Below are 23,984 nucleotides of genomic sequence, written 5' to 3'. Positions count from 1 at the left end.
TTTGATCTAAATGCTTATTTGAGACTCTCCCTTTCTCCTGTCCACGTGTTATCTGGAGACTTACAGGATCCAGAACTATTCTCGTCAGGTAAAAGGACCTTCCTTATCCTCATTACACTGGCAGACTTAAGCATCACACAAAATTCTTTCTAGCCTGCATCCTGAAGAAATGAAAATGTGAAAAACAAGTGCCTGGCACCATTATTTTCTATCACAGCCGGGACTTAGGGATATGCCCAGCCACAAATTAAGCAAATAGCTTCAGCAGAAATGCTGCTTATGTACTACTATGACCACAGTTTAGTGGAAGTCTAGAGCTTATTTAGCTCTTGAGTTGGGTGCAAAAGAGCATACTACATACCCACGTGTCTTATAGCAACAGAGGCAGCAGGGTTTGATGCAGGTCACTAGTTGGGTCTTAGCTGCAGAGGTAGTGCAGGGTGGGGAGACTTTTTTTTTCCTATTTAACCAGGGATTTTTGTCTCCGTATGAAACATTGATATCCAAAGTGTGTGCCAGTGTTGAGGCAGTGAGAGGCTGCTGTCCACTTGGGTCAGGTGGTAGCAGTAGTAATGGGAAAGAGAAAGAAAGCAATCACTTTGGATTTTTATTTTGGGTAGTGTCGAGGAAGGAGATTTTTTTTAAATTGATCCAGTAGATGAGACTTGGAGTCCAAAGACTTGGGGTGGGGATGTGGAGAGGTGTTCACATCTCTATAACTAGCTTGCAGTACATCCTGAGACAGGTTTTTTCTGTATCTTTCTGTTTCTGTATCTTCCTGTTTCTGAATCATTTTTCCTAGAACAGAGATAACGATTGTGTAAGATGCTTAGGCCATTTAGTTTTGCAATCACGTCACTGATTTTTCCCCCAGTGCAACTGCTAAAAGCATTAGACTTACACTAGCATCAGACTGAAGTAATGCTCTGATGATTCAGGCCATTAAGGTTTTAACCTTTCTGTAAAAACACTAAATATGGTGATTATCTGGAGCTTGGATCTGGACACTGAATAAAATGCAAATGTAACATCCGGGCAGTATTGCTGAATGTTTTCTTGAAAGAAGGGGGGGTAAGAGAGGGGGATGCAAGAGGAGTGCTTGTGGTTTGATTACTAGCCATGAATGTTATGCTTTTCTGAACTCATATAGCAGAAACTTCTTAAAAATAGTACTCTGTTCATCGCTACACTTGCTCATTTTTGGTTTATGTTATTGCACGCTTTTGTAGCTTGGTGTACCAAATTGATTGTTTGGATTTTCTAAATGCTGTAAATGTCATGGCTTTATCACTGTCTAGGACACAAGTTTAGTCTTCAGTCCATGATGATGCATTAGATACTTAATCACAGATCTATGCCATTTAATTCTAGAAAGAGCTGTGCTCAGTGTGCTGAGAAGCATGTTACCATGTCAAGAGTGTTGCTGTGTCTTTGGGAGGGGCACAGGATGGAATATTGCTTCCCTGTGTGCCTAGTGATGTAGTGGTTCAGTCTATGGCCATAAATTGTGTTTTAAATTAATTTATCTTAAAATGACTTATCTGAATAATGTTTTTGAGGATATTTAGCCATAAAATTAAAAGGGGCACCCTTCAGATGCAGGAGGATGTTATCTCACTTGTGCACAGGATTCAGGAGGTGGTGTGGCTCAGGAGATAAAAGCTGTCAGCTATTCCCTAAGGCCCCTATTGTTTGGGCTCCCTTGTTTCAGATTGCTGGGGTTTAAGAGCCTGACAGCAAGGCACCAGGGGCTGGAGCATGGCAGTGCTCCTCTAGCAGCAAGGCTGAAAAGAAATAGGCTTCTGTGGGCATCAGGAGGAGGGCAAGGGGAGGGGGCAGGAATGGATAAAAAATCTGGACAATCGCGTGCCAGGGAGAGCTGTTGCTGTCTGAGAGGCCTGGCACTCTTTCCACTTTTTCTGCTGCTCCAGAAGAGGCTCATGCCTTGTTCATTACATAGTGGCAACTTCTCTCTGGTTTTGGTAAATCACACAAAATGCAGGGTGTGTGTCAATTAATGAACTAAAGCCTTTTGTGTTCAGGGCAGGACAAATGCCTGTGTAGGGTGTATTGCTGTTTGTTTTGCTACCATTTCCACCTGCAGGAGGCTCAGGTGGAAGGAGAGGGTTTCCTTTGAAACACTATTACTTTGTAATCTGACTAATGGTGTATTTAGTGGCTCCTAGGAAGAGAAGTCCTCTAGTGGGGGCTGTCAGAAAAGCTAGGCTATAGGTATCAAGTCTGAAGTCTCTTGCAGAGCTAAAAAAAGAAAGAAAAAAAAAAGAAAAAGCAGTGGTGCTTCCTCTGATGTGTGGGTGGCAGAGGTACGTACTTTTGGAGAAGATCCAGAATTCTTCTCCCTGCTGTTTCTGTGAAGTCTTAACTCACTGTGTTAGGTGGCATTGGAACAGCTGTCACGTATGATGGGGCAATTGCTGTTGCTTTCTTTTTTGTTTTGGTTTTTTTTTCATTTAATCTTTACTTCCTTAGCAAAAGCTACAATATTCACTGCCTCTAGAAACTTCTTTTGCATTTACTCCACTGTGTTGAATTATTTTGTCTTCTATGCTGTAGCAGGAATAACCAGTGGACAGGCATTGCTGCCTGTGGGTGCTTTGCAATTTGTGGAGACCTGTGTCAGCACCAAGAAGTGAAAACCGTTTCTAGTGCTTTGCAGTCAGCTTGATCCTCTAAAGGAGCTTTACTGGACCAGTTGTCTAGAAAGGACAGGGAATGTTTTCCACCTTTGTTCAAATAGTCTTCTGAGTGATAATTTTTCCATCTTTCTCTGGAGCAGTGCAGATTAGATTCAGTTAGAGATAGCCTGCAGGCTGCACCAAGCCTCTCAGCACTCCCATTGTTACTGCATTATGCCAGATGCTTGATTTCCCGTCCCCTTCACGATGTCAGGATTAAAGCAGTGGCCAGATTTGAGGAGAGAAAATTCAATTTCTTCTGGTCAGATTGTCAGGCCGTGGGTTTTTTTGATCACCTTCCACTGTGGAAACGGGCATGGTTTGTTTCAGAAGATTATAGGAGGCTTCTCTTTAATATATTATCTGTGTGAAAGAGGTGGAGGGTTTGGGGGTGTCCTGAATCTCCACTGATCTTCCATATTACAGTGAAAAACTTCAAGTTTTTGGAAGTAGTTTACTGTAAGATTTTGAAGGTGTTCTGTGGCCTGGGATGTTTGGGCATGTTTGGAATAGGTGTGCTGGGAAGCTTGAGCTACATACTTACTGAAATGTACGGTTGGATGTGTTGCAGAGTAACCTACTCAGTTACCCAGGTGAAAGTTTCGAAAGCTGTGCTCCAGTATTTCTGAAACAAGAAGGATTGTTCATATCTGTCTTCATCTTAACTTGTTTTAGAGTTACTAGTTCCAGGTTTGTCTCTTGTTTTCCTTGGTTCAAAACATTGAAAAATTAAGTTAGTTAAAAATTCTTCCTGCTGGAATGTGCAATGGGAATTAACCTTTTCCTTTTTCTGTGTTCACAGTGCAGTGGTATCTGAGCTAGTTTGAGATTATTTGAATCCCAGCTTTAACTTCTACTTTCCATCCCTCTGACTTTCCCTGAGCAAGATGCCTGAAGTTATATTTCTACTTGGCCTTTGTCTGAAATGGATGCTGGGGCTGGCGCTGTATATCTGTGTATGTTGGCACCAGGGCTTGGGGGAGAGGGTAACATGCAGTAACACCTTGGGGTGACAGCATGTGTGGAGTCTCACTGTGCTACCTTTGTATTCCCACATCGTTGACCTCTGATAATGATGCAACCTTCAGCCCTCTCTGCATGAAGTCATATATAGGCATTTAATGATATTTTTGCTTTCAATAGTCCCCCCCCGAAGTTTTTCTGAGGTTGAATATTTGTATTAACTGTTTTAGGGATGATTTTCTACAGTATTCTCTATGCTGTCAATGATATAAAATATTCAAGATCTGGTGTCTATTGCTTTTGAATGACAAAGCACTAGTGGGACAGGATTTCTGTAGAAGTGGAGAGCAGCAGATACACTGATCCCGGTACTGATCCCTGCAGGCTTGGGAAATAGACTTGTAGAAACTTGGGCATGTGTTGATGTTCAGTGAAGGTGACAGTGGGGCATAATTCTGTGGGATGTAATCAGTGGTAAGTTTTGGGATGATCCTTTGCCTCATAAGACTGTATATTCCATGGCTGAGGGCCTTGCTTGGACCTTACAGCTTTGTCGAGCCTTGGAGATGGCACTTCTCCTTGGACATGAGAGACAGGACTGATGTAAGCAGTCAGACTCAGCCTGTGGAGGCTTGTCGTTGCCATAGGATCTGACTAACATTGTTAGTTACAGGAAATTCAGTGTGTGAGGTGAGAGCTGGGAAATGTGGAGAGGGCCTGGCAGAGTTGAGTACTTAAGCCCACCAACCTCAACCTGAGAGCATGTGTCTGTGTGCACATTGCTCTTTTTGCTGCAGCTTTATGTAACACATTTGCAGGACTTCATTTTCCACTAGATTGAAAGCAAAGCCACTGTTGATTTTCTCCGAAAAGATCCATTTGAAAGTGCAATTGCATGGAATTACATGGTGGGAGTGAGAGGCCAAACCTTGCTGTAAAAAACTTCTCAGCCAAACACATTGGGCTCTGCTGTCTACGGCTTTTTTTCTTCAGATGATTTCAGTTGAACAGAGATGGTGTGTTGGTTTTGTTGTTTTTTTGTTTGTTTTGATTTTTGTAGGTTTTTTTTTTAATGCTTTGTTTATTCTTTTCAGGAGCTGATTCTCGTTTTCCTAGCAGCCTTGCTCTTGCCAAATGATGTGATTATAGTGAACAGGGCATCTCCCAATTCACAGTAAAATTTGTGTGTTTCTATAGCACAAGGCTATATTAGGACTGATGTACCTTTGCCAGTGAATGTACCTCTGCTGCTGCCCTCTGATGTGCTGGTGCTTTGTCTGTCACTGTCGTGCCAGTGGACAATGGCAATGCATAGGCTTTGGTGGGGATAAGCATCTTTAAGCCAGTGAGTGAAAGCATTGTAGCAGTGTGTGCTTGTGTTATTAACTGCAAACATAATACCATTCACACCACTTTCCAGCTCCAGTTTTTCAATTTAATCTAAGCTGTGATATGGCCCTTCTGCCTGTGGAACACAGCCCTAATGCATTTCTATATTAAACCTCATATTCCCTGTTGAAGATCCACCACCAGTAGTTGATGTTCTTCATCTTGGAAGCTATTAGTTTCCAAGAGTGAATATTCAGCCTGCATCAGAAAGGTGGTCCTGTGTTCTGAAAATACACACAACCATCATATCTCCTCAACTTCACTGTTTGATTTTTTTGTTTTGCTTGTTTTTAAGCTAGCTGATTCTTAATACTTATTAATTCTTTATTCCTTTAATTTCCTGATCTTTCCCAGTATTTTTTTCTTTCTTATCCTCTAAGTTGTGGTATCCAGAATTAGAGTTTTTGAGGGTTTTTTTAGAGTTTTTTGAGGAGTTCCCATAGATTAATACTGGGAGAGGTTTTTGCATGCCTTAGTCATTTATGTGTGCATCACTTGTTGGCTTTTTCTTTCTACTTTATTTCACTATAGGTTCCTCTTCACTTTGCTCCCTCCTAGGCTTTCTCTTACCTTTGGGTGTCTTGTTATTCAGTGGAAAGCAAGCAAGTAGACTGTGAATCTGATACACAGCCCCTCTAAAACTCAGTATTAGCATTCCTTGCTCACACATAAATGCTAGTGCTAGGCAAGTGGCATTGCTATCATCCTGTGCAGACATGACTGGCTTACTCAAGTGCAGAGGGAAAGGTTTGAGCAAATTCCAACTCCTGGCCTTTTCTGTACAAAAAAGGGTCAGGGCCCAAAGCCAACTAGACTTCATTTCATTGGGAAGGTGAGTCATCTAGTTTCCAAGAATAGCAGGTTAAAAGGAGGAGAGATGTAGATGCAGACGAGGTGGGAGGAGGCAGCGGTGCTTCCAGTATGTTAATGACATTCTATCTACATGTACACATTCAGTCTGCCTGTGCTGTGCTTGCACTTTCCTTTCACCGTGAATCAACTTGATCTCCACCTGCTGCTGTACTGGCCTTGGGAGCCCCAGAGGACCAGGGTTCATTCAGGGGAATAAATGATGGAAAACGGTGTGATTTCTCAGCCTGGATGGTGCCCCAGACTCCTGAGCTTTGCTCCCTTGGGAATCCTATGCCAGTGGTGCTCAGAAGTCTGGCAGTGATGCCATCTGACATCAGACAAAGCAAGGGTTGGCTTTGTAAATTATTGGGTTTTTTACACATGCAGTTTAATAAAATTTCCAAATAACCTGCAACAAAAAGAGAAGATCTTGCCGGGTAAAAGGTGGAGCCAGTTTTTCCTCTATGCTGGTGCATGTGGTTTGAGGGGCAGGTATACAGATGGCTTTGCAGCTCTTTGTTAAGGACTGAGGCTGAGCACTATCCTAGTCTGTATTGCCAATAAATGTCCCTTGCAAATAGCCAAGCACATATGTGTTTAAGAATACCTGCTTCATTTTCATTCCTGTTACAACCCTTGTCTCTCTATGGCTTTGTTGGGAACGGCACTATTACCAGCAACTTCCTGGGCTTTCTTGTTAGGAAGTTCTTTTGTGCATTGATATGGCAATTTTGCAGCACTTGTGAATCTGAAAGGCCAAATGTGCTGTAGTAATCAGATTTCCCAGTTCTCCTTCAGTGCTTGAGAAGACTGATGCCAAGTCTCATGACAAGGCACTTTTGATACAGGGGACTGCAAAGGGGATCTGGTTAGGTGGAGGGCCTGTGGCACCAGACTGCAAGGGAGGAGTACGTTTTGCAGTAGCATGTCACTTGGTAGTGTGGTCCTTGCTTAGAGGTCAGTGTTGTGGCCTTGCCTTCCCTTGCTGACCTCGTGTACTGGTGGGTGATATGCTGGCTTGCAGATCTGTTGACCTAATCCAGTCTGCATATTCTTGCTTCTACAAGAATCTAGTCAAGTGAGGTAGAGTCTAGTTCAGACAGTTTTGTTGTGGTGGACTCAGGTTTGTTCCCAGTTCAATAGCTGAAAATTATTTCAGTCAAGCTGCTTAACTGAAGTTTTGAATGCCTGCTTTGATACTTTGGATTAATGTCTCTCCCCTCTCTCTTAACCCCATCTGATAGAGCATAGTCCCTTTTTTTTTCTGTTCCCTCCTATACACTTCAGGTAGGTACCTTAATCATGTGTCATTGACAAGCAACTAAGAGTGAATGTCAAAATGAAGGTCTCAGTTAGCACTCCAGAAAATACCAGCCATCGGATGTTCAAACTGTACTTCCTCATGTGCAAACAGGGTGAGTTTTGCCATTCTCACAGCTCACCTGCTTCCAGCAAAGCCAAGGGAAAAGAAATAGACTACACGACATGCATTCTGGGAAGTGAAGTTAATTTTATTTTTTTTAAATCTCTTCTTTATAATCTGCTGTGCTACTAATAACATGGGCTGATTTTTGTTTTTAATATCTGATTTCTATCTTGACTGCATTCCCTTAACCTTTCCTCAGAGATTTTATTTTCTAAACCTTTGATGGATTTTGCTGCCCTCCTGCTGATGTTTTTCATTTGTTGGAGGAGAATAAAATAATAATTATAATAATAAACCCCAGTGTTTCGCTGGAGGCAATTCACTGGTCGAGGTTTTCATGTGAACGCAGCCCTTTTAATCCTAGCAAACAGGATTCTCCTCCTAATCTTTAATCCTTGCGTACTTTAGCTATTAATCTTGAGGAGCGTTTTCCCCTCCCCATCTGAGATTAACCTGAGAGCGGTTACCCATGGTTACTGGCCCCTTTTTTTCCTCTTGCTTTCCCATGAGGCTTGGAGACTCAGGGAGGTGAGTGACGAATTCTGGGCCTTTTATCTTTCTGCATTTGGTTTCTGGGCCTTTGGACACCCTCTTTCATCTGACTCATTTGATAGATCCTTGTTCAGCAGGAAAGATGTAGACACATCCTTCCTTGGTAGCTTACACCCCATCACAGACAAAGGCATCTGAATCAGTTTTTCTTTCAGTGCAACAGGGGGATACCTTGTTTGGGCTTCACAAAAGAGAAATTAAAAAAAATTAAAATTGTATGAAACAAAGGAACCATTTAGGTGTTTGGCTCCTTTTAGTCCTTCTCCTTTAGACAACAGCTTTCTTCCCCTACATTATGAATTGTATCCTTTGCTGCATCAAAAGCAGAATGACCAGCAGACTGAGGGAGATGATTCTCCTCCTCTGCTCTGGTGAGACCCCATCTGGAGTACTGCATCCAGATCTGGGGTCCGCAGCACTGCAAACACCTATTCAAACAAATCCAGAGGAGGGCCACAAAAATGATCAGAGGGCTGGAACACCTCTTCTGTGAGGTTAGGCTGAGAGAGCTGAGATTGTTCAGCCTGGAGAAGGGAAGGATCCAGGGTGACCTTATTAGCATCTTCCAGTACCTGAAGAGGACCTACAAGGAAGCTGGAGAGAAACTTTTACAAGGCCATGTAGTGAAAGGACAAGGGGGAAGGGCTTTAAAACTGAAAGTAGGTAAATTTAGATCAGATATTGGGAAGAAATTCTTTATTTTAAGGGTGATGAGACACTGGAAGAGGATACCCAGAGAAGCTGAGCATACTCCATCACTGGAAGTGTTCAAGGCCAGGTTGGATGGGGCTTTGAACAACCTAGTCTGGTGGAAGCTGTCCCTGCCCATGGCAGGGTGGTTGGAACTAGATGATCCTTAAGGTCCCTTCCCACCCAAAAAACCATTCTAGGATTCTATGATTTGCTTTTTGGGAGTTGTAATGTGAAATTTGAGGTTCTGCTACCATTTTTGTCCTTCTGAATGTGTCAGGTTGATCATAAATTTTATGCATGGTATTTACAGTCTTTGGTTGCTCTTTGCTGTCTTGTTCTTTGGCCTCTGTCAGCCTGGGATTCCTATTGCAGCTTGGACCTTCTATTTCTACTCTCCTGCATAGTCTGGGTCATGCATACTGCTCCCAGTTTGGTATTTCTGGAGATGCTGGATGCCCACTGCTTATTAATCTGCAGGTGTTTGTGTGCTGAGCTGCGTGCTGTGGGTTGTTATCATAGAGTTATATTCCTCTTATTGCAGATCCAGAAGGATTTGGTCTAGCACATCTTCCACCCAATCAAATTCATACACTCTACCCACACCTGACTGTTCCTTACAGTGTATTTTGGGGAGAGCCATTTTTGAATACATTCTAATTCTCCTACATGTGAGCTTAGTGCTGTTTTTGAGACAAAACTTCCTTGCTCTGCAAGAAAACAGTTTTATGAGCAGACCTCAGTGTGTCTTCCCAAGAGCATGCTAGGTGTCAGCGTGGATGCAGACAGCGTTCATGAAGGCCATCAGTAGTTGTCAAGGCAGCAGTCCTGGCCTGGCATGAGGGTGTGCTTGATTATGACTGTTGGTGGGGTTGCTGAAATGGCACCAGAGTCCTCAGTGAGAAGGATGCAAGCCATTAACTGAGGACATCATTCTGTAGTTCACCATTGGTAAATATTGCCTGACTTTTTTTTTCGGCTTGTATTTTTTTTTATGTACTGAGATTTATCAGATAAGTTCTTCTGGTTTTACTTTCTTTACCTGTTAATTCACCAAAAGTAACAAAAGTCTTTGGTTCCTGAGTCCTGATTTACCCTTGTGATTAATATAGCTGCTAAACACAGAAGTTAGTACAGCTGCTTCTGAAAGGTTTATGGGGCATTTCTGTTGCCATATGCTGCCAGAAGAGAAAAAGGAAGTCCCCACCTTGTGCTAGCCACACAGGAAAGTGAAGGGGAGAATGAATGCAGGGGCAACTTTAGAGGAAGAACCCTAACTTTGGCACCTCAGGTAGCTGTGAAGTTGTGGGGAAAATGCAAGAGATTAGAAAAGGTCGTGGTATTTCTTCATTACAGGGGTGGAGTAAGGTTTTAAACTCATTACTGTTCTGGTGATTTAACTTAGAGTCACTGGGTGAGATAAGTGTACGTTTTCCCCAAGGTCTTATGCCCCTTCGTATCTCCTTGTCCCAGGTAAACATATCAAATTAACTGTATATTTTAAAGCAAGAATTCAAGATTTTCCTCTATGGCACACGTAGATCCAAAGTGTTTTACAAGGCATTTATGCAGGATTTATCTTTTCATACCTGGAAAGATGTCACCACCAAGTGGAAAGAACATACTGTGCACTGTAGCAGTACAGAGGGAGAAGCTTTAGTTCATTGCAAATGCTTGAGGACCTTCATGCTTAAATAGAAATGCACGATCCTTCCTGTAACACCATGATGCTCTCTAGCACTGTGTAGTGATTGGTGGTATCTCCTCAGGAGATGTATACTGTCCTGAGTCACGTGAGTCTTGTCCTGCTGATACATGCACTATCTTTAGAGGCCTTCTCTTTGACTCACTGTTTTGTCCCCTGAATAATTTTACTCTGTTAAAAGGTAATAACAACATGTAGTCTTTCCTAATTTTAAGGATACTTGTAATCTGTTTTTGTTGACTGGGAATGATGATAGAACTGATAAGTTTGTTCATGGTAATTGTCCTGATGATGGACAGACCCTCACGTCAAGGTTTCCCTAATTCTATTGCAGCTTAATTTCTCCTCTGTGGTGGTCTGGAACAGGAAACTTCTCTGTTCAGCCTATTGCTCACTGCCAGAGTGTCTGTGTGTTTCCTGATCTGATAAGAATACAGAATCTTAGCTATCCTGTGTAACTGTCACAGGGATAGGTGAAGGTTGGAAAGGAATATGAGAAGCCCCGTGGCCTGCTTTGTACTTCACTGTGTGGGAAGTCAGGTGGTTTCTTTTACTGCCCCTCCAACAGAACCCATGCAGGTCAGTGCTCTCCAGTACAGCAGGGCACTGCATGGGCACAGAGCATGGAGGTGTCATCTATGCCGGGGAAGGTGTGTGAGGTAAGAGCTGTAACTTGAGCTTGTTAGCAGGCAGAAGAGGAACAATGCATGCTGCCCAAAAATGTAAAATTGGTATGAGTCAAAACTGAGTAGTTTCCTATTTCCTTTGCTCTATTTTTGAGTTGAATGTACTTTCTAGTTCTAAATGTAATTCCTGAAGAAAATACACTGCTGACTGTGCAGTGGTGGGACTGTGCTGGTGTTTCCTTCCACTGCCATGCAGTGTCTCTGCCCAGCTTCTTATTGATTTAAAGCAAGAAAAGGAGCTAAAGCCTTGTTTGATAATAGCATATTGATGAGAAGGCTGGGGAAAGAGAGCGAGATGGTGGAAGTCTTTGTTCCTGTTTGACAAAAGATGGAGAATACAGGGGAAGAAATGTGAATGTGTATGGGGAGGAGGGAGAGGACAGGGAAGAAAGAGTTATTTAAAATCACAGCTAGGAAATCACTCTTCTTGTCTATGTGGCCACAGAAGGATCAATTTTCAATTTTGATTTCCCTGCCTTTTGTGGTTTGAGACACTTGCATGCCAATGGAGATGGGGGATCTGGCTGCAAGTGTTTGTTTAAAACAAATTGTTGGTAGGTTTTCTGTTTTCAGATGAACTGCTTTCTGGATCAATTTAGCATGCTGCAAGGAGAAAGAGGGGAGAACCACAAGGGCCTGTTCTCCTCAAGAGAGCATTTACAAGAACACAACTCTGGCTACATCTGTGGTTTTACTTCTCAGTTTAGTGAGGTGCAAGGAGTGAATCAAGAAGGCCTTTGTTTCATAGATCCATTTACTGTCACCTAAATGGTGTTGAGTGTGAAAGAGCAAATGCACCAGAGGCAGTTGAATGGCTTGATTTTAAGCAGTGTCAGTGATTTGTATCTCTGTAGGATCTTGGGTGAACAATAGACCACCTCTTTTATCTGTAGTTTAGCTATGGCAGTGCAGGATCAACTGCTATTGATAATCAAAGCCGTGGACCAAAGACTCCACTGTGTAAATCAGTGTCATTCATTTCACTGAGCACATAAAGATGAAGACTTGGCTTGGAAAATTTAAATCATTGCTTGACACAAATGCTGTTATCTTTGCTGTTTCTTCAAACAAATGATGAATTTGAAAGGCAAAAAAGGTCCTTTTCCCACCCCAATCAATTTCTACTGGAAATTTTCTATTAAAAAAAACAAACCCACAACTAGTTTGTGTTAAAATTGGGAAAATGAGGGATAACTATTTGTCCTGACAAACAACATCTGGGTTTTTTTCCTGTTAATTATTACTTTTTGTGGTTTTACCTGATACAGATCTGAAACATGACAAAAATTGGGAAAATTGCAGTTTGGTCAACACAATGTGGAGAGGTAGATTAAAAGGAAGCTGAGTTTACAACACAAAATTATATATTCTGATATTTTATTCTTTTCAGCACCTTTAATGAAGACTTTTCTTGAAAATTAATAATTGGGTGGGGCTATTTTGGAATAAAATGACTGAATATTTTTAGGTCAATATTCAGATTTTTTCATATATAGGCTAGGCAAGTAGTTCCTCCTAATAGTCATAATAATTGCCAGCACAAGTCACTTCTAAGCTATTCAACTGTTTTGCAGAGAGAACTGTAAAGATTTTTCTGGAGTAATTTTGAAAAGTTTGGGTCTGTAATTTCAGGCACATAAGTCAGAGTTATACTCGAAAAAGATAATGCTATTGGTTTACGTAATCCTGTTTTTCAAGATAAATTTATGCAAGAAGCAACAAAAAACAATTAATGATGAATTTTTCTGTAAATCAGACCCTTCAGCCTATTTGTCCTTCATATTGCTCATCTAGGTGAATTCTTGCTTTTGACATCACATTATCTAATTGGCACATACTTAATGATTGCATTGTGTGAGTGTGAAACTCGTGACTATGTATGGAGGGCTGTCTGTGTCCTGAAGGGCTCCTGTATTTGTGGCCATAGAGTAGGACCAAGTCTTTAGCCAGTGTGAGAGCTCTGTGGGGCAGGGGGTGCTGGGAGGCAGCATATCAGCTCTGTGCCCCCTGGCAGTGCCTGGGAGAGCCAGGCTGCCACTGCTGGGGCAGAATTCAGTGAGTGTGGGGAGACTAAGTGAGATACTGCCACAACAGTGGCCCTTGCCAGCAGTCTTGTGCTCCCTGTCATTTGATGTAGTGTGTTTGGCAGCCATGAGAGAAGTGGGCTGTTTTTGCAGGGCTCATCCCTGTCTCTTCATTCTGTCTTCTCCCTATGGGCAGGAACTGCTCACTCCTTTGACTTTCCATTTTCTCTGTAGTGATAGGAAGACTTAGGTTGGTTTCTGTTAGCACTCTTTATGGGTCTCAGGGAGACTGATCAATCTTTTTGTGCCTATCATCAGAAACAGGCCGTGTGTCCCCAAAACATTACTGAGAGACTAAGCTGTCTGGAGAAACGACCATCTTTTTGTTCCACTTTGACTCATGCCTAGCCTGACAGGATAGGGGCCTAAAAGTGTGATAAATGACACATTTCCCCCATCCTTTTGTTTTTAGTGTCCAGGAAATGTTGGTGAATTCTTGATAAAAATTTATTTAGCATCTGCCATGGGTCAGGTACAGGTTCTGCAAATCCAATTATCTGCATCTCTGTCAACATATGTCAGTCTTTATTTATAACTCTTCTTGATGTATTGAGTTCAATTGTATCTGTGGTTCTGCCACTGGAACACAACCCTGAATCTTTCATTTCTGTTCTAGTGTGAGGAGCCCACAGAGCTCTGCTGATGCTCGTCAGTGTTATGAAACAGTGAAAGGAGAAGGAAATACAGGTTATGTCAGTTAGAGATGGATAAAAAAGAAGGTGGAGTAAGTCACACAGAATTTAGGGAGGTGATAATAGGCAGGATAATAAGAAACTTGTAAAGGTGCTAGGAGTAAAATCTTAGCTCCGCTGATTTTGATAATAAAAAATTATCTGAATTCACTAGTTTTGTGATTTTACCCAACCAGTATGTAAGAACATAGGCCAAGTACTTGAGACTTGCATTTTGGAGATAACTTTTTTTGACAAGTTAGTGATATGTGTGAAGGGAATTCACACTGCTTGAAAGTGGTGGAGAGAGGATCCATAATTCTGCAAAGGCCGTTGTTCTATAATATGTAATGAACTTGGCCAAAAATGTTCAAATATCTGCAGCTGTTTTGGCTGGTTTTGTGTCTTAACCTTCTGCTGTCTGTGAGTTGCTTTTGGCTGTGTGCCTTCTCCCCAGTCGTCGAGGGTGTTCTTGTCTGATTAGGAGAAAAGGTGTTCGTCATGGTTGAATTACTCCTTGTTTGAGACTAGCCTTTCTTTGTCCATGATAATTTGCAAGCTCTGACTGCCCCTGTTAGTTTGTTTCTCTCCTGTTTTTTTGCATTTTCATCTCTTTGCTGTGACAATTTCTTTAGGATAAAGTGATTCCGGTGCTGAATTTGGGAACAAAGTTTTTGCCTGGAGAGCTGCTCAACTAGTTGAAACTGGTGCTGGGTATGAGCTTAGCTGGATATGAATTTGCTGTTGGGAACTTTTCAGGTATTTGTGCTGAGTAGCAATGCATTTTTGGTCAGCAGCTGGGTAAGAACCTCTAAGAAAAGATGATGATGATAATGATTCAGGAGAATGGTTTGAGTTACTTCATGTCAGAAATTTGCTAGAAATCAGCGAGAGTTTTGGGAGTTAATAATTTGGGACTTGTTCTGCTATGTGTGAGAAATCACTGAGGTTTAGATTATAGCTTACACCTTGTGTGCTCCAAAACATTCTTCTGAAGTTGGCGAAGTGATGAGATGTGAAAGTTTCAGTGGGGCATAGAACGTGTTATACTGTGTCAGAGACAGCATGGACAGTAAAGATGCAGCTGAGACTGAGCTTATGTATCCCAGCACTGGTTCTACTGTTGGTTTGGAGCTCTGGATGCGTCACTTTGGGCACAGTTTCTAGTAGAATCAGTGATTCTGTTTGGGCATGTTGTGTTTCTGGCCTTCAGCTTAAGATATACTTGACTCTGTTTCCTGCAAATCCCCCCCATCAATGTATTGAGCACCAGCAGTTGTGAGTGAAGCCAAGAGAGAACACAACAAATTAGCATCAGAGATTGCCTGAGAGAGAGTAGGGATATACCTGACAGCAGTAGGTGTGCTACATGGAGGAGCTGTGTAAGCCATTTGCAAGGGAGGATCATTTTAAGGGTAGATCTATGACTAGAGGAAGTAATCATGTTGCCAGTGAGTTTTGTTGTTATTCCAGTTGATTACTGTCCATAATGAGGATGAAATAATGAAGGGAAAACAAACCACCGTACAGAAAATACATCAATCTGGTATGCACTATCCTCTTTGTGTATTTCTGCAGTGTCCTGCTTTTTATTTTGGTTACATGTTCTTTGGAACAAGGACTGTCTTTGTTTTTAGTTTGTGCAATGCCTAGCTTATAGTTGTGTGTCTTGGTAATGTCAAAAAATAGGAGAGGTGGCTGAGTGTGCACTGCCACCATGGACACAGCCAGTTGTGGACTGGCTGTACAGTGTGAGCATCCCTGTAACGAGAGTGCTCAGTTCTTTTCTCCCTAATGGGATAAAGGCTCTGGGAGGGGGAAGACCTGAGCCGACAGGGCCTTCTCTCTTATCATGCTGTTTCTTTAGGGGTATAAGGCACTCAGGTGAGGAATTTAGCGTGTGGTCGGTCTGCTGTTCCCATGTCTCATTGTCAGCCTGGTGCTGGCTGAGAGCCTGACTGTTCCTCTAACCTTATTTTTTTTTCTCCTTGCTGAGCTTACTCATTACCTTGCTCCTATTTTAAGGAAGTAGTGGCTTGCAGGGCACATCCCTCCCTCACTCAGAGACTTTCACTTTGCAACACCAGTGACAGCTCCAAGTTGGCAGGCAGAGGGGAGGATTCTCTATGACCTTCAAAATGGCTGACTGCAGTGGGTATGACATGTTTCTCCCCTTCCAGAGGCCGCTCACCTCCCTTTCGTGCTCTCCCTTAACCTACTGAGGCTTAAGAGGTGAGAGCTGAGGCTGCTCCTTGCTGTGGGAGTCTCGGGAGAGCAGCACTGAGGCGGAACTGCTGAGCCTGAGCTGGGAGGAAAATGAAGTGAGAGAGTGGAGTTGCAGCCTGCGAAGCAGGCACCACTGCTGCTGTTTGCCTGCTGGAAAGTAAATAAAGGACAAAAACAAGGGCAATTGCTTTATGATAGAGGGTGAGGGAGGGAAAATAAAGAACGGGTAGAGGAGGCGAAATTGAGATAGGATGGGAGAGCAGAGAAAAGGTGAAGAAAATAGAAGTGAAAGGGACCATTGTCTCCTTTCTGGGAGACAAGGAATAAGGAAAATTTTGAGAGCTTTTGCAATAGCTATCAAATGTGCTGTTGTCCCATTTATCCAATAACCATTTTCCTCTCTTGTATTGCAAAGGTCACCTTTTGATTCTGCATACCTTGGATAAATCCACACTAGCAGCTGCTTAACATGGTCTTAACTTACCAACATGGTCTGCTATTGCAGTATAGTAGTTTCTATAGAAAACTTTAGGATGGCAAGAAGATCCGGTTATGAGAGTCCATGACTAATGGTCTGATTTGACTAAGTACGAAAAGTGTGGCGATTTTGTCATCGTGGTTCAGCCTTTTCTTGATGTGTATTTTCTGGGAAGGGTCAGGGGATTCTATTTTAAGTCAGCTCCTGCCTTTAGTCCTTGCATTATCACCATTTGCTCTACAGACAAGAAGTACATTTTCCTTAATACTGGACTGTGAAGCTAAAAACTGGTCAGCTAAAAGCATTTTCATCTTGTGCATCTAGCAACAGAAAAAGGGCAGATGAGTGCACATGGGTCAGCTATTCTGTGTGATGGCCCCCAAGAAAAGGGGCATAAATTTTCTCGACTATCATGTGCTACAAAACTGGCTTTGTATTTCTTTGTGTGTGGCTCAGCTGGGCATGTTTAATCCTTATGCTCTGGTTTTTTTGGATGAACAGCTACTTAAGTTCTGATTCTCCCTTCCCTACTGCTGCACTTGTGAGAAGATGGATATCTTGAACCCTTGACTGATGAATTCTGTTTCTTCATAAATATGAATTGGAGAATAAATTGACACCTACAATGTCATTTCTACAGGTTAAATCCTATAGACGTTGATTAATTAAATAGATGTTGTTAATTAAAAACGTTGAGCAGAGTGCAGGAAATTGTGGGAGTCTCAAGAAAATGGATGTTTTTGGTAGATCTGTCATTAATGAGGGCTTCAGCAGTCTTGAAATTTGTGCCTAGTTTCTTCACAGACTTGCTCTCGGACCTCAGACTAGAAGTAGTCAGTGACTTTGGATATTAAGTTTGGGCTTGATCTTTGGTTCTTACATGGCTTTATTTCTTCTTTTTAATACATTGAGAATGCTGTGAAAATTGAGTCCTAGGTGCCTTATATTGAACAGTTCTAAAACAAAGCATCTAAAGTAAGCAATATGTGGGAAAATTTGATTGAAGGCACTCTGTGCTTGGTTTTCTTATCTGTTTGGTGATGGGAATGACTCTTCAGCTGAATTAATTGATTTTCAGATATTTTAAGAAGAGCAGTTAGCTTGGCATAGACATAGCTGTTTACTGTTATATCTGGGAACATTGTTTAGTGTGAGAAGAAATCTGGATGTGGCTTGTGGAGGGGAGATAAGGCTTCACTCTTGCAAGATGGCAGTGAAACTTCAAAAGGTCATCAGAGTGAAAAAGGCAAAGATTTGCTAGTATATAAAGGTGAAGCAAGTGAAAAATAGTGTGTCTAAAAACAATCTAAGCAATACCATGTCTTCCCCCAAAGAAAGGGACACATGCAAACCTGATAGGAGGTGGGGAATCGATTTGCTTCCTGTCAGTACAGCGAATTGGGAACTGAAGACGCTTCTTCATGTGCATGTCTGTTTCCTCACTCATTTGGAATGGCAGCAAAACCTGTATGTCAATAAGTCAGTGTTTCTCTGCTCTTTGTGATAATTACAAGTTAAATTATTTATTATGTTTTTAGCTAGGTGTCTCATCTGTTGACAAGAAATTGTGTCTTCTTGGGACTTTTCAGGCCTGTATTTTCTACCTGTATGATTCTATATGAAGCAACAGTGCTTGATGATATAGTGAAAATTGGGTTAACAGTTTCTAAAATACATATTTTTTTCCTTTTTTTTTTTGGTCTTTATTTCCTTGTCAATTTTTTGTGATATACAAGTTCCACTTCGGCTTTTTTGTGAAGATGAGCTTCGGTCAGGTAACTTCAGCTCTGTTAGTAGCATTGTTTGGATTTCAACTGCTGACTTAGTTATGTGATCTTCTGTCAGCATCACTGGTGTTCTGAACTATGGTTACTTTACTCATCTACCTCAATACTGAGATGTACTGGTAAATTAAAAATACAGTTACCAAATTTAATAAAAGGGTACTGACTTAGAGAACAGACCATAAATAATACAGGCATAGAATGATAACAGAGCAGCAGCTTGTAGAAGGCAGGAGAGCAAGTGAACAAAAAGTGGATTTCAGAGAAAAAATATTCTTCTTTCTAAAAAAAGGTATTTTAAAGTGGGATCAATTACCTGATATTTCCTTTTATTTTTTGTTTTTAATTTCCTGACACTGCTGCTGTGGGTTAAACTGTCAGTGAGCAAGAGGGAGCAGGAGGGTAGAATCTGTGCTTCTCTGAGTGATTTGCTAAGCCTCTTAAAGTATTTATTCCTCTCCTCATGATCATTAATGGATTCACTGTTTTGACAGGGAGATAGGTGCCTGGACGTTCCTCTAGCCAGTTATTCATTTTTCATCTGGAAGAAAGCATTTTATTAAAAACCATTTTCTGGTGTAGGGGGAGGCCTGGGAGAAGCAACAGATGTGAGCTGGAGCAGGGAGTGCAAAGGGAAGGGTGGACGGTGAGAAAGGCATCATGGCTCAGCAGATGCACCAATTAGATTTTATTTGCTAAGAAGAAAAGCAGCCTCTGATAGCTGCCCTGTACTCTTTTTGTGAGAATGGACTTTTTTCATGACTTGCTTGTCAGATAAAATGAACGTGTATGCGAATGTGGGGAGAGGCTGAAATTAATTACTGTCAGTAAATGAAGCATACGGAAGCTTGTCTTGATGTTACAGTGGTTGTGAATTAGTGCAGAAAATACAGTGGAAAAGCAAACAGTGGAACATTGTATTTGGATCAGAGCTAGCTGTGTACTGGCTTGTTAATGTTCCCCCCCACCCAAACCTACTTTCTTGGGTATATTGAAGGTATCCTAATTACACTTGTATTTCCTCTATGCTCCCCTTGGGATTCTTAAGTTAGAGCATCACACTCCAGATCATCATTGCTCTTTCCACTGACAGTCTTCCAGCTGGGTGAGAGGTCCCCCACCATAAATGCCTTCACAGAGAATTTGGGATACATGCTCAGCTTCACAGCTGTGCCGAAAGGAAAAAACCTCCCAGCAACGTTGATGGCATTATTATTGTAACATACACTTACTGAAACCTTCTCAGAAACCCTTCTGTCTCAAAAGGGAGCAGGAATTAAATAGAGGACAATAAAAGCTTAGCTTCCTCCTGTTGGAGCCAATGTCTGAGCTGGTGCTGATTTTAGGGAAGTAGAAGGGGCACTAGTGGCGTAAAGATTGTATTAGAGTTCATTTCTGAGAGCTGCTTGGCAGCTGTGGGCCACCTGAGATCCTTATCTACTTTAATGTAAGTTGTATAATCTTAGCACAACTTGAATGTTACACCTGGAGCAACTGTTTGTCGCAATTAGGAAGATGCTTAACTTACTTAAGACCGCCAAGGTCTTGAGTAAACATTATGCATTGGCAGCTCTTAGTAAAATTTCCTTAATAGAAGTATTTTGTCCCCAATGAGCAGAATTAAGGCTGTGTTAAACAGTAGTTATTCCATTAAGTATTGCTAGGTTATATCAATTCCTTATGGAATCCAGTAGGTAAACATGCTTCTTTGAGGAAGCATGTCCCACTTAAGTGGATTACAGAGCAAGTTATATCCAGTCTAATGCAGCACTGAACCTGAAGCAGCTTCTGCTGATGCATTTACAGGATTTAAGCATCATGCCTTCTGAACTGAAAAGCCATGAGCTACACTGATACAGTGGGGATTGATTTAGTCAAAGCTGTCAGCAGTTGTAAAACAGTCACACAAGTAAACTTTGGTATGTGGATAGTTTAAACAAATCCTGATGTACCTCTTGGATTTTGGTTAGCTTAAGGTCAAACCCTGTTCTGATCATAGATTTTGACATTTCGGAATTGAGGGCTCTGCTATTACTGAGGCTTGAAAAATGCATCTGCCAGAAGTCAAGGTGAAGCCAACTTCCATGTATATATCCAATAAGGTTTTGGAGGCAGAAAGTCTTCAGATACTTGCTTTCATCCTGGATGTAAAACTGAAATTTTTGACTTAAATATCACCATACTTTTAACAGCAATTATTTGATTTTCTGTTCTGGCCATTTCTGCACCTTTATCACCTCCCTATCTCAGTGCTCGTCTGTCCTTGTTCTGAACTCTATGCAGAACCCTTCTCTGCCATGCTCTGAACTCTTTCATACTGAGGTACTGTCTCAAAGCAGGTGGAAAAGGTTGCATTCAGTGATATCGAAGTTTACATTTCAAAATGCCTCAGAATACACCAGAGTAGAAGGAGTTACAGACATACATGTTATCCTTTTTGTGAAGTGTCTATGTTAGATTGAGCAGAATGTACTATTCACAGCTACAGTTCAGTAGTGTGTGCCTGGGCTCTAAGAGCTAAAAAGTCCTCATCAAGCACCTGCAGGATGATTCTGCATTCAAACTTCACTATGTTCCTTCTTTTACTAACAGATTTTTGGGTGGAAGGGAGGGAATGGCAAGTTCCTCAAAACGCTCACTGTCTCGTGGCTTTACTTTGACTTTGCTTCTGACCATGTGGGGGAAATTACGCCTGAACCTCTGAAACACCCAAGCTTCTGTTATGGGAAAATGTACGGAAGATGTGGGTGTCATGGGAGATGATGTGGAGGAGAGAAGCTGAGCCTCCACAAACTTCAAAACTAGATACATTTCTTGTTTTGGAATCCCAGGTGATGGGAATTAGGGTTGTAAAGTGTGAGGAGAGAGGAGGCTGGTTGTACAGGTTTACAGATCTTCTGTGAATAGGATGCTGTTGTGGTTTAGGAGTGGTATTCCCCAATTTAGTACTCCCACTAGAAAGACCACAAACTGCTCCCCTACTCCCCTGAAGGGGAAAGACAGAAGGCAGAGATCACAGGTTAAGAAAAATTAACTGTAAACACCAATGAGATAAGAAAACTAGCAGTAATGAAAACAATATTAATAACAAAAGTATACAAAAAAGGAGGTGATTCACATGCCAAAATGCTCACTGAGCTCCAGACACTGAACAATGGTGGATGGGTTCCCTACCCTGCCACACTTTGTTCAACTGGAAAAACCACACCCTTCCTCCTAGAAGGGGGAGTCCCTTACCTCTGCCTCAGCAATTGATGTGAGATGATAAAGAATAACTTCCTAACCACGACCACATGGCTCCAGGCTCTGCCTCCTCAAGACTAATGTAAAAATTAACTCTGTCCTGCACAGAACCAGGACAGATGCATCTCAGTAAGTCAGTATAAGGATCCTAAATATTAAATAAATATTAGATTAAGAGCTGTTCTGCTTTAAAAGCAACCCACTCAGTCCTGGTCTCTTGCAGTATAATTTATGTGTCATCCACACCCTGGCTTCAACAAGTGGCTTTTCATGGCACTGCTGCCTCTGCACACCAGTTCTTTAAATGAGATGGCAAGGCTGCTCGGATGAGTGGAGTGGTATCCTGTGGGGCATTGGTGATTCATCTCCCCCAGTGCAGAAGGGGGTGGTATTTTTTGTCATTCAAGCATGTTACCTTTGAGGAAAAAGTTCCTTCTACACAACAGTCTTTAAAACCGCAAGTTCCAAAGGAGTTTCTGTATATATCCCCAAGTATAGAGGGAGTACTATAGGTGGCAATAGAAACCACTAACCAGGACCATATAGTTACTTATCACCTGGTTACCAGCTCTGCTGCAGCTAGAGGAAGAGCTGCTTCCCTGCTCTGTGACACAAACTTCTTCATAGCTGCAATGGGCATAATAATACTGTCCGACCTGCCAAAGGAGGCCGAAGAATCTATACCAGACTTTGAAGAAAGTAAGTATGAAATACTGTGACTTGTCTGGAAATACTCCATTTTATTCAAGACACACAACATCAAGCTGCATATCTTTAGATGATGACTGCTCAGAAATTAAATGGAATGTGATACACTGTTGTGAGATGATAAATACCACAAATTCAGCCCTGGGTAGGTGAGGACAGGTGGATGAAAGTGGGATAAAGTTGCTGATAAAAGTTATGGTATGGCTGAAAGCCTTGGTGGGGAAGGTTATCAGAGTGAATATATTAATCTATATGAGTGAATATATTAATCTTTAGCTGGAGCTAAAGAAGGAGCTCTTTGATGGATCTAAAGCACAACATATTCTAGAATAAACTGGTGGATAACAGGTTCCTGATCTACTTGATAGTGTAGGAAGGGACCACTTCTGCTCTACTGGAATTGCTTAGTGTCCTAGCTGCTGTCTTAAGCTCTGCATGTAATTCCTTCCTCAAAGTCCCAGCCCCTTTGTGCAAGCCCTGGTTATGCAGCATTAGTTTTGGCTCATCCCATAGCATGAATACACTCTTGTACTGTGCCCACTTAAGTTTATAAATGTCTTCATAAAATACCTTTCCCATAGTCTTTACTGCCTTTTCTAGATTCTTTCTGCATCAGCAACGTTTAGTCTGGGAATCCCCTCCATGTTGTATTAAGAATACAGAAGTTTTTTAACACTGCTTGCTGTCTTTGATGGTTTGTTTGATTTATGGGTTCTGAGCATTTTTTCTGCCTTAAATTCTCCAGTAAGTTGAACTCTATACTTAATTGACTTAAACCTTAATATTCCAAACAAACCTTACAGACTGAAATCCAAATGTTACATAGATGGTAGTGAAAACTAACTTGAACTGTGCTACACAGAATGGACTTTTCCAGATGATGCTCTTCGGGGGGAAAAAAAGAACAAAAACATTTTGTAGAGTAAGGCCTGCAATGGGAAGTGCAGGATGAACAGTGTCTGAATATGCTTTGAGCATCCCAAGTGCTTGAGTCTCAAGCTTAGCCCAGTGTAAATCCAAAAATCCCTTTTCTCCGCAAAGAGCTTGAGCCAGACTTCCCCTGGGGGAGGGATATTCTGGATGCAGTGCTTTAATACTTTCTTTTCTGGTAGGAGACCTGAGGTAGAGAACTGACATGAGGAAAGGGGTGTTAATGATACTTTTCTTAATCTCTTGAAAGCATTGCTTGTGATTTGCTTTCACTCTTAGAATTCCCCCTCTTTTCCTATCCACTTCAGCAGTCTCGAGGAGGAGCTTGCTCAGGTACTGTATCTCTCTCTGAAATGTTTGCAAACAAACCCCAAATCATATGATCATCTCTTAGTCTCACGATTTGTTGTTCTTTTTCAGCTGCTTGTTGTCTGAATTCAGAAGTGTTTTCTGGGCGCTTGGCCTGACAGTTTAGCATCCAAATTGGGTGAAATTCTTAGCTGCTTTGTTCTAGTGTGAAACTTGGCTGGAGCAGCAGAGTTTTGCTGTGAGTTCTGGAGCTCATGTTGTGTTTTGACTGGAAGGAATTAGTCTGATTAAACTGATTCTTTATTCATGCAAACACACAAAATTGCCACAGCTTCTACCAATCAATTACCAGTTTGTCTGTCTGCCCATCACCACTGCATTATTGTGCAAGTGATACAGGCTTTTTTTCATCCCTTGTGTGCCTCTGCCTACAGCAGTGCCCCACTCTGCAGCTTCTGCTCCTGCTTTGCCCAGGTAGAATTGACAGTGCAAGACCTTTGACAAAGGAAAGTGGAGCTTCTTTCTTGTTCTCTGCTTTGCTTTTTTTGCCCGCTCTCCCTCCAGCATGTGCAGTACATACAACAACACATCC

General features: G+C 41.8%; 1 protein-coding gene across 24 annotated transcripts in view; it reads left to right on the top strand.

The window, feature by feature from the left end:
• Positions 1-23,984, top strand: part of NRXN3 (neurexin 3) — a 1,015,491-nt gene that overhangs the window by 174,853 nt on the left and 816,654 nt on the right. The window contains exon 1 of one of the 24 annotated variants that reach the window (XM_051806327.1): positions 15,811-15,946. The exons of the other annotated variants lie outside the window; for them this stretch is intronic. The gene's annotated coding sequence lies outside the window, so the exon portion shown is untranslated. Of the gene's footprint in view, positions 1-15,810; positions 15,947-23,984 lie in introns of those variants that run through there. 24 annotated transcript variants of the gene reach the window in all.

Source organism: Manacus candei, unplaced genomic scaffold (assembly GCF_025592945.1).
Source record: "Manacus candei isolate 608988 ecotype Guabito, Panama unplaced genomic scaffold, ASM2559294v1 h1tg000067l, whole genome shotgun sequence".
Classification (NCBI taxonomy): domain Eukaryota; kingdom Metazoa; phylum Chordata; class Aves; order Passeriformes; family Pipridae; genus Manacus; species Manacus candei.
This window is presented reverse-complemented; position numbering and strand designations above follow the sequence as displayed.